General features: G+C 44.7%; 1 protein-coding gene and 1 long non-coding RNA gene across 11 annotated transcripts in view; both read right to left on the reverse strand.

Moving 5' to 3' along the window:
- The window catches only part of LOC125722234 (NACHT, LRR and PYD domains-containing protein 12-like), a 174,930-nt gene that overhangs the window by 56,578 nt on the left and 103,625 nt on the right, over positions 1–14,727 (reverse strand). The window lies entirely within an intron of this gene.
- Positions 3,229–9,178, reverse strand: LOC125722267 (uncharacterized). Its single transcript, XR_007386250.1, has 4 exons — positions 9,099–9,178; positions 6,586–6,775; positions 3,824–4,014; positions 3,229–3,653 (listed from the first exon to the last, which is right to left on the reverse strand). It is a non-coding gene; the product is annotated as an uncharacterized LOC125722267 (long non-coding RNA).

Genomic DNA, 14,727 nt, shown 5'->3' on the forward strand with positions numbered 1-14,727 from the left:
AGAATTCAAATGATTAATTTCTAAATTAATCTACATAAAAAAAATAATCCATGCCCACCCCTAATTATAATAAAACAAACTAATCGTTGTCACTATTATAAAGTCTGTCATATTATCAGTCTGTTACTGCACTAGCGACTCAGTCAGCTAATGTCAAATTACACAGCATAAGCTATTTTGCATTGTTTTTGTAGCTAGGTTAGCAGAGTTAACTTATTCAATTGCAACTTCTGCTGACTATTCTAATGGTAACCCTTTAAAACACATAACAGCCGTCGACAGCCCTTCTCTAGAAAAACTTAGATGATGCTATTTGATTATTTTAATTATTCAATCATTTCTCTCTGTCCTTATGTATAGTCAATTTTTGGGAATGGAACAGTAGATATGCATATCTACAGGGACCGCAACGGTGGTGTACTTGTTGGTTGTGTCCGACCGATTGTGGTGGGCCGGTCTAAGCGAAAATGCCAGGGCCCTTTTTTTGTCCCAGTCCAGCCCTGCTTGACAGTGCTGCTGTCAGTTGATACCGTGTCCTAAAACTGCGTGTGCACGGATGACAAAGGAAGAGGCCGTTGCAAATCGTAGAAGTTATCGATCTGATAATTCGACGAAGAATAAAAGTACAACTAAACTCACAGGGCAGATAAGGCCCGTTGAAAATTGGTCAATGTAAGTTTTAAGTTATTCTTTATAACTAACGGCTGGTTGCATTGCTTTATTTTGCAGTCATATAGGTAATATGTGGCTGTGGATGAAGACTATTTCAGACATAGCTAACGGTAAACGTTAAAATTAGCTAACGTGTATCATTTCTAGCGAATCATTTCTAATATTAACATGAACATCTAACACATTATTTAAATATTTCAATTTAAGAAAGTAAGCGTGATGCCCGGCCCGTCCGCTCCTCGTGTGTGCCACGCCCCCCTGCTTACCCACGTGTTCGTTCCCGATTGTACCCAGCTGTGTCTAGTTACTTTGATTAGTCCTGTGTATTTAAGTCCAGGTCTCCCCGGCTTCCCTTGTCCGTCATTGATGTCAGTCAGCGTGAGATGTTTCCTGCACCTTGTTCATATAATAAATCCCCGTTCACCCTGCTTCCTACCCGCTCGCCTGCTTCCTACCCGCTCGCCTGCTTCCTACCCGCTCGCCTGCTCGCCTGCTTCCTACCCGCTCGCCTGCCAGTGCGTTCGCCCGCTTCCCGGACGATCGTGACAGTAAGACCTACCGTTATCCTGTTATGAAATATTCGTTTATAGCTGCAAATCATGCATTACAAAATTAAAAGCAACGTATGACTAAAATGAAAGACAATGTATGCCGCACAGTGTTGTGTATATTTTTTGTTATATTTTCCTAAGTGTTTTGTCGAAATTAAATGATGAGAGACTTGAACTATATTTAAGAGGTCTGACATTTCTGAACACCAATGATACGAACTGTGCATATTATTTATATTTGTAGATTCAGCTGAGAACAGAGGAGATTAAAGCACAGACTCACTTTCTTTTTAGAGACCATGGGAGATAGGGAAGGAACTGTTTGGCTCTTTTATTCAGTCTATTCTTAACCCAAGTGGACATCAACAAGTAGTGGAGGCTCTCCAGATATTAGGTGTTGAAGACATGAAGTATATACAATCAGGAGCGGATTATGGGTTGTGTGGGCCCCTGGGCAAAACGTTCGCGAGCCCCCCCACCACCACCAGCACCACCACCACAACCACCACAATTCAAGGGCCCTTAGCAGCCAAACGCCCTCCCTATAGGGTCAGGGGCCCTGGTAGGCAGAGGATCAAAGAATGTAGGCCCTCTAAAATAGGCAAACGAAAATACATTGTTGATAAGCGTTGCAAATTGTTTTGGGCTGGGGCCCCACGGGCCCCCTGCACCCCAAGGGCCCCTGGGCAGCGGCCCCGCTTGCCCGATCCGTAATCCGTCCCTGCATACAATTAATGGATCTTCTTGGTGCCCTGTTTGTTTTTAAATATTGGAATATTAACTGCATATTTCAGAGTGTAAAATCAACACTGTGAGTTTGAAGTGAAAACAGTTGGGCACCCGAGTCCACAGTTATCTTGTGTTCGCCACAGAACAAAAGACAAAAATGTATTTATATGTTGTTTTTTTTTCCCCACAATAGATGTGTTATCTAGATTAACCCAGAAAGGGGCTCCAAGGTGGAGAAAAGACCAAAAAGTCAAGCAGTGAATCCGAATATTCTGTCTCTTATTTCAAGAGTAGCTGACACTGAGTGGAGGAAGCAGCATAAGTTGCACTCAACATCACATGGTTCATCTCAGAACATTGGGGTTATGTATGTACTGTAAGGATGCACTGAGAATGTCATCCTAAACATTTATATTATGATTTACACTGTGTTTTGTCCCAGAGTAACTCTGCTGTCAAAACTCCTGTGTGTTCTCCTGTTTCAATGCTTCAGATAAGACCCTATCCGGGGCTGCATCTAAGCAGATCCACACCACCTTCACAGTGCCCACCCTTTACAGCTGGAGAAATAATTTTATTTCAATAGGTTCCTGTGATTAACTTACACAACCTGTCAGAGCTCAAAGAAAGATTAGCTTTCCAAACAATAAGATGAAGTATACAAATATAACATCCAAATTCAAAAAAGAGGATAGAAGTAATCCATCAAACTATAGACAATTAGTTTATCTTGCATTACTAGAAAAGTAATGGAAGCTGTAATCTGACCCAAAATGCTAGGCTACCTTTGGTGTGTGTGTTGATCCTGCCATGTCCCACTCTTGCAAGCGTGGGTAAGCAATTGAAAAGGCCAGTAGGATGTTGGGTTACATCTCTAGGTGTGTGGAGTTTAGGTCAAGGGAGGTGATTTTTAGATTATACATTTCCTTGGTAAGAACCCACCTAGAATATTGTGTGCAGGTTTGGTCACCATACCTTAAAAAGGACATTGCTGCCTTTGAAAGGGTTCAATGTAGGGCTACAAGAATGATTCCTGGTCTTAGGGGAATGTTTTATGAGGAGAAGTTAGCTGAGCTGAATCTATTCAGCCTCGAGCAAAGGAGACATGATCCAGGTATGCAAGATTCTAATAGGTTTATTTATTTTCCATTACTGCAATATGTCACAAATGATTATATAACAGAATAGATGAAATTCTACCTACATCTCACTTTCTCCCAGGGATTCACTATCCCAGTGAAATTCAATACAGTCAGTATCTACTGAGATGCTTGATATATTTTCTTTTTCATTGCATTTTTGATGGACACAGAGGACATAATTTGGCTGAGACAATATTTGCTTGAAATTTTAATTTTATAATAAATACAGTTTAAAAATCCATAATTGTCATGACAGCGAAAAAGACTGCAGGTCATTACAGAAGCCCAGGATGATGTTTTCATCTATGGAGGTCTTTGGTGGCTGTCGCGACCAGTATCTCTGTCTAGGCCAGTGGTGGGTCTCATATCCAGGCAGGCAGAATGGGTCCTTATGCCTGTTGGACTCCCTGTGTTCCTGAGTAACAGGTTCCCTCCAAGATGACATATTACACAGAACTGCGGCTTCTTCCTCCGTCATTTACGTTCTGCGCCGCTTGTTGAGGCTGAGGCTGGACACACAGATGGAGTCTCATCCTCAAAACCAGTTTATTTTGCTGGCCTGTTGCACAGAAACATTTCTCTTTATTGTACATTGAAATATGATTACAGCAACTATTCTGCTGTTATTCAGTCAGTGAGAATCATTTTCATAGTGCCGACCAATTTTTTAAACTCCAATTAACATCAGACTGTCTCAACCCATGTTAAAAAAAGCTCTGAAATACATACGTTTGAATACTGGCTGCTGATGATGTTCCACCCCAACATCCACATCTCCAGTGCTGGTGCCAGCCTGGACAGAGGGAGGTGTTGTGGGTGAAGACTTTTCATCTCCCCAATCAATCACCTCATCCCACTTATCCCAGGCTGCCCAGTACTTGTCATCTGTCCAATCCACTGCTTTCTCCATTCTCCTAGTGCTAAGAGGAGAAAAAGGTATCGTCAGACAGGTTGCACTACAGAACACCAGACAACAGTAAAAACCTCTTAAAGAGCAAATACATAAGCCAGTTCAATCTAATAATTGTATTTAATAACAAAACAGTACTATCATATGACAATTACATTTATCAATGTAAATGCCTAGAATGTTTTAATGTTACATATATACATCCATTGTCTATTCATTTTGAGAGGAATTAACACAAAAGTTTAGAATTTGTTTTCCCTTGCCAGGTAGCTAAATTTTTGTGTAGCAGTGCATGTTAGTCTTCCACAATAAATTTCTACCTATCTTGCAACCTTGTTCAGCAAATTTGGAAAAAGTTGGAATGTGCACAGGATATCTTTGGCTTGCCGAATGCAGAGCCTGGTTGGCCGCAGAGAGGTTTTCATTGAGTACTGTGCTGTAATCCTGCCTGGACCATGTCCATCCAGTGCTTTTCACTACCAGCACATCTGCACATCTTTGGTAATATCAGTCTCTTCCTCTGCGAATTCCACTTCCGAAACCTCAACAGAGGTCTCACACCTACTTCAGTACTGTCCCTTTCTGTACTGCTGCTTTCCAATTCCTGCAATACGAGATCTGCTGCTTCTTCAGGTGTATCGCTCCATGTCTCTTACAGAGCAGCACCTCAGATCATCCTCAGGTTTGGCACCAGTATAGGACAGTAAGCATCCTTTTCTTGTTTTATAAAAAAAATGTTTTTTTAACTGGTTGACTGAAGTGACAACTGTGTTTTCTTTGGCACACACAGAGTAAATCCCATTATAACAGAATTCAAGGGACCTGGAAAAACAGTCCGTTATGTCCAGAGTTGCTGTCTGCCCAGAACACAACTATAGGACACCTTTTACTCATGCCACCCTCCAGCAGACACACTTGTGGTATAGATTATCATATTGTACATGCAGTAATACAATTTTACCTGACCAGATGTGTGTCTATTAATAATCCCGACTTCTATCCTTTATCTTCGCTGGATATTTCCCATAGAAATGAATGGAGAGTCCCAGCAAATACAGAATTGTGTGTGTGTGTGTGGTGTAGTGCAAAATATGTATTTTGACAGTGGAAAATGTATTGCCTACTTAGAAAATACTTGCTATGATCACAAGGTATGAAATCTGTGTTACAAAGTACTGTCTGTCTGTGTGAGAGGCAGGGGCTGCTTGGCAGCGACCAGGAGGAAGGTCACACCGATAATTACAGGACTGCTTCTGATGTGTTCTGTGTGGTTGCACACAGAGAAGACAGTAACTGTGGTCCTTCTTTCTTATTACATACAATGACAAACATGAAGCAGAAGAATAAAGGAGCAGCGCAAAAAAAGAATTTTTGTCACTTCTTGTCTGTGGGCACGGTGTCCCGGCTCATTTGATGCATGAAATAACCAAATAGAAAAACTTTGCCGCCTTCATACCCTGTCTTTGGCTGTTTTCCCACCACAGTGTATGTGTGTGTGTGTGTGAAATTCTAATTATTACATTGTGAGGACCTTAATCAGTTGCTGCCATGCTCATTACATAAATTTTGCTTATTCTGAAATACTGCTAACCCACACTCCTGAAAACCCCAATAGTTATTTAACTGATAGTAGATGGTTACATGTAAAGCTCTTTTTGACGTAACAATGGTTTTTGAAAGTACTGGATAAGCTTCTATAGAACTAGATCCAGTATATTTGCCTTTTTCTTTCACTAGTTTCCTCAAAAGACACAAGAAAAACTCGTCATCCCTGCACACAGCTTTCCTTCACACAAGCACACCCTATGGGCAACTTGGTTACTCCAATTAGCCTCAGCATATTTTTGGACTGTGGGGGGAAACCGGGGGACCCAGAAGAAACCCCACGACGACACAGGGAGAGCAAGCAAATGCCACAAACATGGAGCCAAGGCTGAGACTCAAACCGAAGACCTAGAGGTGTGAGGTAACAATGCTGATCACAGTACCGCCATATACATACAAAGCTATGATAAGGTTTATAAATTTGGTAAATAAGAGATTGACAACAACATAACAAATGTTATGTGAATATGGTCTCTCTCTAAAAATATCTTATTGCACTGTTCCCACACTTCTTCATAAGTATTGTATTTTAAAATAAAGTCTTTTATTTTTTAAAAAAAGGCAGCTACTTGAACACAAGCATTGACATACGCCGACAGTATGACACCGATAAACGAGGCAGCAGTCTGACAGCAGGGACGTCTACTAAGTGACTAATGGGCAGGTTGCGTAGTGGATACGATAGACAAACGGATGATTGAAGGCTGGACGGTGCGAAATTTTATCATGGTTCTCAGAATGGTGTCCAATTTAAAACTTTTTCCATTTAATATGTTTGGGCCATGGGTAACCAAAATCGCGAAAAGTGAAAGTGTTTGAGGACTTTTATGACCTCAAAAGATTAAGATCTAGCAAACTGAAATTTAAGCTCAAATTGAAGACATTTTAAGAATTTTTATACACCATGATATTGCATAAATAACAGTGATTATTTCACAGAAATAAAAAGATTAAATATTACAGTAATTTAACTCACCACTATATTATGCAGGGGGCTGAAAACTGGGCACCAGCTTCCTCTCAAAAACCTTTAGGTGTTTACAGACTGCACAAGGTCACCTGAGTGGCTCACAAGTGAGGCAGTCTTCACTGACAGGGATGCTGGTTCCATCTGTTCAGGCCTTCCAGGAGGCACAGCTGAAAATCCAGACTGTTTGCACTGGTACCTTAATGCAAAAACAAACAATATAGTCAGCAAAACCTTAAGCACAGTTTACTAGTTCTACAATGACTGCTGAAGTGTGTATGTTAAATAGCTTTGTGTTATATAACTGGGCATTAGTGAATAATATTTACATGAAATGAACCTGTCAGCCTGGCGCTCTTAGGATTAATTTTAAAGATCTCTGGCTAGTTTGTAAATGTTTACATGGTCTTGTCTGTCCCAGGCAGATCTCTCAGATCATCAGAGATAAATTTACTGATTATTCCTAAAATGCGGCTGAGGAGGGAGGAGTCAGCTTTAAGTCACTATGGTCCCAAACTCTGGAAAACTATCCCAGAACACCTGAAAACTACTGAATGTCTTAGTGCTTTGAAAACCAGGCTGAAAATGCATCCTTTTCACATTGCAAATAATGATCTACAATGATCAGCTGTTTTATTATTTTATGAATGCAATAAAGTCATCTACTTTTTAATGCTGATTATGTTATTTTCCTTCCATGTGTATGCTTAATGCCTTTAAACGTATATAAAACACTTTGTAAACCCTGTGGTTAAAACAGTGCCATATAAATAGAAATTAATTTACTGAAGATTACTGTGAAATAACTCAAAGGAGGTGGAGCGCCTGGCACACCTGTAATCTACCAGGGTGGTCCTCAAAAGTGCACATAAACCAAAAAACAGACTTTCTTGGGGTGCTTGTTACTAAAATACTTCATTATTGTAGGAGTATGATTGGTGCCGAAAATGTTATCTATATGGCTTTATTAACCACCGTCACACTTGGGATGAAAATTACGATGTTGAAGTCTCACATAATTGTATTAATGCAACGGTGCAACTGCTCAACACTAAAAAACAAACTAAAAAAGGCAGTTCACTATTAAACTTAAGGGATGCGTTTTAGAGGGGCTTTAGTGCTATCTATCCATCTAGGTTGATCTGCTGGGAGATGCCTAGTTTTTGGGATATCGGTCATAGGAATGTAGGTCTTCTCTCGAATATGAGAGTGAATGACATTCTTTCTGAGGTGATTAAAGCGCCAGAACAACGCATTTGAAAAATTCAACAGCAATATTTCTTACCAGAAATCAGGAACAGGTTAAGAAGATCCACAGACGTCGTAGCGAGCAGTTTAATGTACAAACTATTTCTACCCAACTCCACACACCAATAACATTACTGCGCAGCAGATATCGCCAGGGAGCTCGTGCTTGTGTCTAATGCACAGTGATACGAGTAGTGTACTTCGAAAGAAGCCCGACATTTGTACGACTGATATTTCCAAACCTGAACAACTCCCAGCAGAACTTTGATGGATAGATAGCATTAAGGCCCCTCTACAATATCTTTTTATAGTTCTGGGGTGAACCTCCCATTTAAACGAAGTACATCGTGGTGCTCATGAATTTGAAAGCCTAGATGCCTCATCTCGCTTTTCCACAACGTGTCAGCAGCGCCACCATCTTGGAGCGGTAATTAGACATAAACAAGCAACATGTCAGGGTGTAGATGGAAAGATCTTTTGGCCATAACTTCTTTACCAATTAACGCATTTATATCTTACAATTATGTAGAATAAATAAACAAGCCCACCACTACTGCCCCCCCCCCAAATTTATGTAGTACTGCTGATAGTACTCTCAACGAAAACTAATCATGCTACTATAACTGTCATCAGTTACTTTGATAGCATGAATTATATTTTGAATATACAGGCTACCTTTTTTGGTTATTTATTCGTTTTTGGTATTTGTTTGTATGCACATGTGGTATGCCTAGTTTGTATGGAGTATTGGAGCGGAACATTTGTTGGGAGTAACTTCCGGTAGGATATAATTTTGTGAGGGAACGGCGAGAAAACAAATTCTTCACTGTAACGGTGATAAAGGTGTTATTCTAAGCTGCTGTATGGCGTTAATGTTTAAGATTTGTTCTGCAAATGCGTCGTGGAGGAAGCTGAAACTAGGAAGTGAAGAATTAGTTCCTTTGGTAATAAGCTGCCAGCGAGGTATGTGGTCTAATGTTCGTAATATTTAGCTAATGTAACCTGCTAGTTGGCTATGTTAATTTAGCGACATCTGTTCAATAAGATTAGCATGAGTTTGATTGTTGTTTTATTACCAGCTTTCACGGGACGAATCGAGCAACGAAGAAATAAAGGATTTCCCTGTATTAAAAACAAACTTCTTGTCTGCGTGTTACCGGGGAGCTACATGCTAGTATCCCGTCAGTGTCACAGGCTAGTAAACATGTTATATATGCATCGAGCGAACTTCGGGAAATATACATTTTATTGGACCATACCGCAGGTTTTTTTACCTGTGAAATGTGATTCCCTGTTTTCTAGTTTTAACATTCCTCATGTTGTTGCAGTTTCGAAAATAGTCGGTTCACTAAGATATATCAGTCTTCTATTTCACAATCGCCGCGCCAATATGGCGTATCGCCCAACGAGGCATCCAGGCTTTCAAATCTATGGCGATGCTGTCTACGCTACTACCCGTCACATGACACAGGAGCTACCGCTTACCCGCCAATCGGGAGCCGGCTACATTAACCACGCCCACCCGTCACATAAAACGAGGAGAGTGAGGCGAAAGAAGCGAATCAGTTTAAAAATGTCACCTTTAACGTAGTATTCAGTAGTTTGGAGATATTTTACACAAAATAAAGCTGTAGTATTTGTAATACAATTTGAAGATTAGCCATCCCCGAGGAGCTGACAGGAAAGCCAGGTACAGGTTTAGTCCTCATTAACCAGCTAGTCGGTTACTAAACGTCGCCAAATAAGCTTGCCTTTTTCTATGATTTTTTTTCAATTAAATTGACATTAAACGAAGTAATTTTGAGACCTGAGAAATAACATTAGCAATGATGGTCAGTTTTTACAATCATGGATATTTTAACATTGAGGACGTGTGTCTCGTGTCATTTTCACATAGAGGAAGTTTGTTTTTTCTGTGTCTGTGTGTCAACATATATCTATTTAGTTATGTCACTCAAATGTATGATTAGTATCGACATTTCGGTAGACTACTATGTTGTAATAAAACTGTATGGTCCTCTGGGAGTTGGGCAATAGAACGGAATTGTAAAGTATCAATAAGAAACTATTAATGAAGCAGCCGCCCTATCCTTTTACTTTGTATGGAGTGGGCATACAAGACACAAATAATGCAGTTGTACTGTTATGTATATAATTTAAAAGGTATACTTGCCAGCAAAAGATAGAGTTAATAAAATTAAATGAAAAGTATTAAGAGCCCTTGTCATTCATAGTATTATATACCTCTAAATTTTACAAAGACTTTTTTCTCTCATATTCAAGTTTTTGAAATTGATAATCTGGAAAACTATCCATTCTTGACACTTGGAATAGGAATTGAAGTAGAATCAAACAGCCTTACTCATAGCACCCTCTTGTGACATGCAGTAATATAGAAAACAAAACAATTACTAACTGAACGCAACATCCCCCCATTACTTATGTATTCTTCTTCCTGCAGCAGCACTGTATTCTATAAAAGACACGCCTTACCTGTAACATTTCTTCCTTTAAGGTCACTACACCAAAGACATAACCAATAATGTAAGTTCAACAAAATACATTGTGCTTGTGCCTTCCTGTAACTGCACAACCTTTTCACTATGAACTGCCTGTTTTGCTTCCAACAGAAATCAATTACAATTAGAAATGTTCCATTCACTGAGGACCACAGTAAGAGGATCTATGAACAGCATGAAAGGCTCACGAGTTGAAACTTCAAGAATAGGCACAGACACATCTTAAAACCAGCTTGGAAGGTGATGAAATTGTAACCTGGCTGTCTTCATCGCCTGATTTAATCCCCATCGTTAACTACGGGGCCTTAATGTAGCTTAAGATTAACCACGATCACAAACATTACACTTCTCAGAGCGGCATCTGGGAGGTTGTCCTACCTGCTTGTGAGTGAGTGTGTGTGTGTGTGTGTGAACTGATAGCAGGCTCATGATGGTCATTAACAAGAAAGGGCATCAAACTTGGCAAAGGGGACCGTAAAGAATGGCAGATAGTTTGTTATTCTTTATATAAATTCAATAACTAAGTCCATCCATCCATCCATCATCTCCCGCTTAATCCGGAGTCGGGTCGCGGGGGCAGCAGCCTCAGCAGGGAGACCCAGACTTCCCTCTCCCCGGCCACTTCGTCCAGCTCCTCTGGGGGGATCCCGAGGCGTTCCCAGGCCAGCCGAGAGACATAGTCTCTCCAGCGTGTCCTGGGTCTTCCCCGGGGTCTCCTCCCAGTGGGACATGCCCGGAATACCTCCCCAGGGAGGCGTCCCGGAGGCATCCTGATCAGATGCCCGAGCCACCTCATCTGGCTCCTCTCGATGCGGAGGAGCAGCGGCTCTACTCTGAGTCCCTCCCGAATGACTGAGCTCCTCACCCTATCTCTAAGGGAGAGCCCAGCCACCCTGCGGAGGAAACTCATTTCGGCCGCTTGTACCCGCGATCTCGTTCTTTCGGTCACTACCCAAAGCTCATGACCATAGGTGAGGGTAGGAACGTAGATCGACTGGTAAATCGAGAGTTTCGCCTTTTGGCTCAGCTCTCTCTTCACCATGACAGACCGATGCAGCGCCCGCATGACTGCTGACGCCGCACCGATCCGCCTGTCGATCTCCCGCTCCATCGTTCCCCCACTCGTGAACAAGATCCCGAGATACTTAAACTCCTCCACTTGGGGGAGGACCCCATCTCCAACCCGGAGAGAGCACTCTACCCTTTTCCGGCTGAGAACCATGGTCTCGGATTTGGAGGTGCTGATTCTCATCCCAGCCGCTTCGCACTCGGCTGCGAACTGCTCCAGTGAGAGCTGAAGGTCACGGCTCGATGAGGCCAACAGAACCACATCATCCGCAAAAAGCAGAGACCTAATCCTGAGGTCACCGAACCGGACGCCCTGAACGCCCTGGCTGCGCCTAGAAATTCTGTCCATAAAAACTATGAACAGAATCGGTGACAAAGGGCAGCCCTGACGGAGTCCAACCCTCACCGGAAACGAGTCCGACTTATTGCCGCCCATGCGGACCAAACTCTGGCACCGGTCATACAGGGACCGAACCGCCCTTAAAAGGGAGCCCGGTACCCCATACTCCCGGAGCACTCCCCACAGGACCCCCCGAGGGACACGGTCGAATGCCTTCTCCAAGTCCACAAAACACATGTAGACTGGTCGGGCAAACTCCCATGAACCCTCCAGAACCCTGCTGAGAGTATAGAGCTGGTCCACTGTTCCACGGCCAGGGCGAAAACCACACTGCTCCTCCTGAATCCGAGGTTCGACAATCCGGCGGACCCTCCTTTCCAGGACCCCCGAATAGACCTTGCCAGGGAGGCTGAGGAGTGTGATCCCCCTGTAGTTGGAACACACCCTCCGGTCCCCCTTCTTAAAGAGGGGGACCACCACCCCGGTCTGCCAATCCAGAGGCACTGCCCCCGATGTCCACGCGATGCTGCAGATGCGTGTCAGCCAGGACAGCCCCGCAGCATCCAGAGCCTTGAGGAACTCTGGGCGAATCTCGTCCACCCCCGGGGCCCGGCCACCGAGGAGCTTTTTGACCACCTCAGCGACCTCCACCCCCGAGATAGGCGAGTCCACCCCCAAGTCCCCACACTCTGCTTCCATATCGGAAGGCGTGTCGGTGGGATTGAGGAGGTCTTCGAAGTACTCCCTCCACCGACCCAAAACGTCCCGAGCTGAAGTCAGCAGCGCACCATCCCCACCATAAATAGTGTTGATGCTGCACCGCTTTCCCGCCCGGAGCCGCCGGATGGTGGACCAGAATCTCCTCGAAGCCGTCCGGAAGTCGTTCTCCATGGCCTCACCAAACTCCTCCCACACCCGAGTTTTTGCCTCAGCGACCGCCAAAGCCGCATTCCGCTTGGCCTGCCGGTAGCTGTCGGCTGCGTCTGGAGTCCCACAGGCCAGAAAGGCCCGATAAGACTCCTTCTTCAGCTTGACGGCATCCCTTACCCCCGCTGTCCACCAGCGGGTTCGGGGATAGCCGCCGCGACAGGCACCGACCACCTTACGGCCGCAGCTCCGGTCAGCCGCCTCCACAATGGAGGCACGGAACATGGCCCATTCGGACTCAATGTCCCCCGCCTCCCCCGGGATATGGGAGAAGTTCTGCTGGAGGTATGAGTTGAAACTCTCCTTGACAGGGGATTCCGCCAGACGTTCCCAGCAGACCCTCACTATACACTTGGGCCTGCCAGGCCTGGCCGGCTTCCTCCCCCACCAGCGGAGCCAACCCACCACCAGGTAGTGATCGGTTGACAGCTCCGCCCCTCTCTTCACCCGAGTGTCCAAAACATGCGGCCGCAAGTCCGACGACACGACTACAAAGTCGATCATCGAACTGCGGCCTAGGGTGTCCTGGTGCCAAGTGCACATATGGACACCCTTATGCTTGAACATGGTGTTCATTATGGACAGTCCGTGACGAGCACAGAAGTCCAATAACAAAACACCGCTCGGGTTCAAATCGGGGGGGCCGTTCCTCCCAATCACGCCCCTCCAGGTCTCACTGTCGCTGCCCACGTGAGCATTGAAGTCCCCCAGCAGAACAAGGGAGTCCCCAGGAGGAGCGCTCTCCAACACCCCTTCCAAGGACTCCAAAAAGGGTGGGTATTCTGAACTGCTGTTTGGCGCATAAGCGCAAACAACAGTCAGGACCCGTCCCCCCACCCGAAGGCGGAGGGAGGCTACCCTCTCGTCCACTGCGGTAAACCCCAATGTACAGGCACCCAGCCTGGGGGCAATAAGTATGCCCACGCCCGCTCGGCGCCTCTCCCCGCGGGCAACTCCAGAGTGGAAAAGGGTCCAACCCCCCTCAAGGAGACTGGTTCCAGAGCCCAAGCCGTGCGTCGAGGTGAGTCCGACTATATCTAGCCGGAACTTCACAACCTCGCGCACCAGCTCAGGCTCTTTCCCCATCAGAGAGGTGACATTCCATGTCCCTAGAGCTAGCTTCTGCAGCCGAGGATCGGACTGCCAGGGTCCCCGCCTTTGGCTGCCGCCCAGATCGCCTCGCACCCGACCCCTATGGCCCCTCCCATGGGTGGTGAGCCCATTGGAGGGGGGACCCACGTGCCTTGTTCGGGCTGCGCCCGACCAGGCCCCATGGGTGTAGGCCTGGCCACCAAGCGCTCGCCATCGAGCCCCACCCCCAGGCCTGGCTCCAGGGGGGGGCCCCGGTGACCCGCGTCCGGGCAAGGGAAAACGTGGTTCCAATATTTTCATCATCATAAGGGGTTTTTGAGCCGCGCTTCGTCTGGTTCCTCACCCAGGACCTGTTTGCCTTGGGAGACCCTACCAGGGGCATAAAGCCCCAGACAACATAGCTCCTGGGATCATTGTAACACGCAAACCCCTCCACCACGATAAGGTGTCGGCTCCAGGAGGGGAATAACTAAGTCTGCTTTTATTATTGCTTCTCTTAATAGAAAAGAGAGAAAAATCCATCAGTTTCTTTTGTTTTCGTTTGTGACTAATTTTCTCTAAAAAAGAATTTACTTTTAGCAAGACAAAACTTCTGAATTCATTTTCCCAGTCTGTCAGTTTGCACACACACACACACACACACACACACAGTCAAACAATTCATAAATGTATATATATAGTCAGGAGTGGTACTTTCACCACGATATGGTGGTCTTCGAGTAGTGAACCAGTTTTCAATACAATGGTTAAAAAGGCTCAAACCTTCAGTGCCTCGTTGTGCCATCTCTACCAGTGTTTTTTTCAACAGGGAAAATACAACTTGTATGCTGGCCTTAGAAGCACAACTTCAAAGAATAGCTGCCATGCTTCTGTCTAGCATGGCAGAGGGAGTAAAACGGTATGGGACTGCTTTGGTGCTGGTAAGGTGGGTGATTTACACAGAGTATAAGGTGCAAT

This window comes from Brienomyrus brachyistius, unplaced genomic scaffold (assembly GCF_023856365.1).
Source record: "Brienomyrus brachyistius isolate T26 unplaced genomic scaffold, BBRACH_0.4 scaffold37, whole genome shotgun sequence".
Lineage (NCBI taxonomy): Eukaryota > Metazoa > Chordata > Actinopteri > Osteoglossiformes > Mormyridae > Brienomyrus > Brienomyrus brachyistius.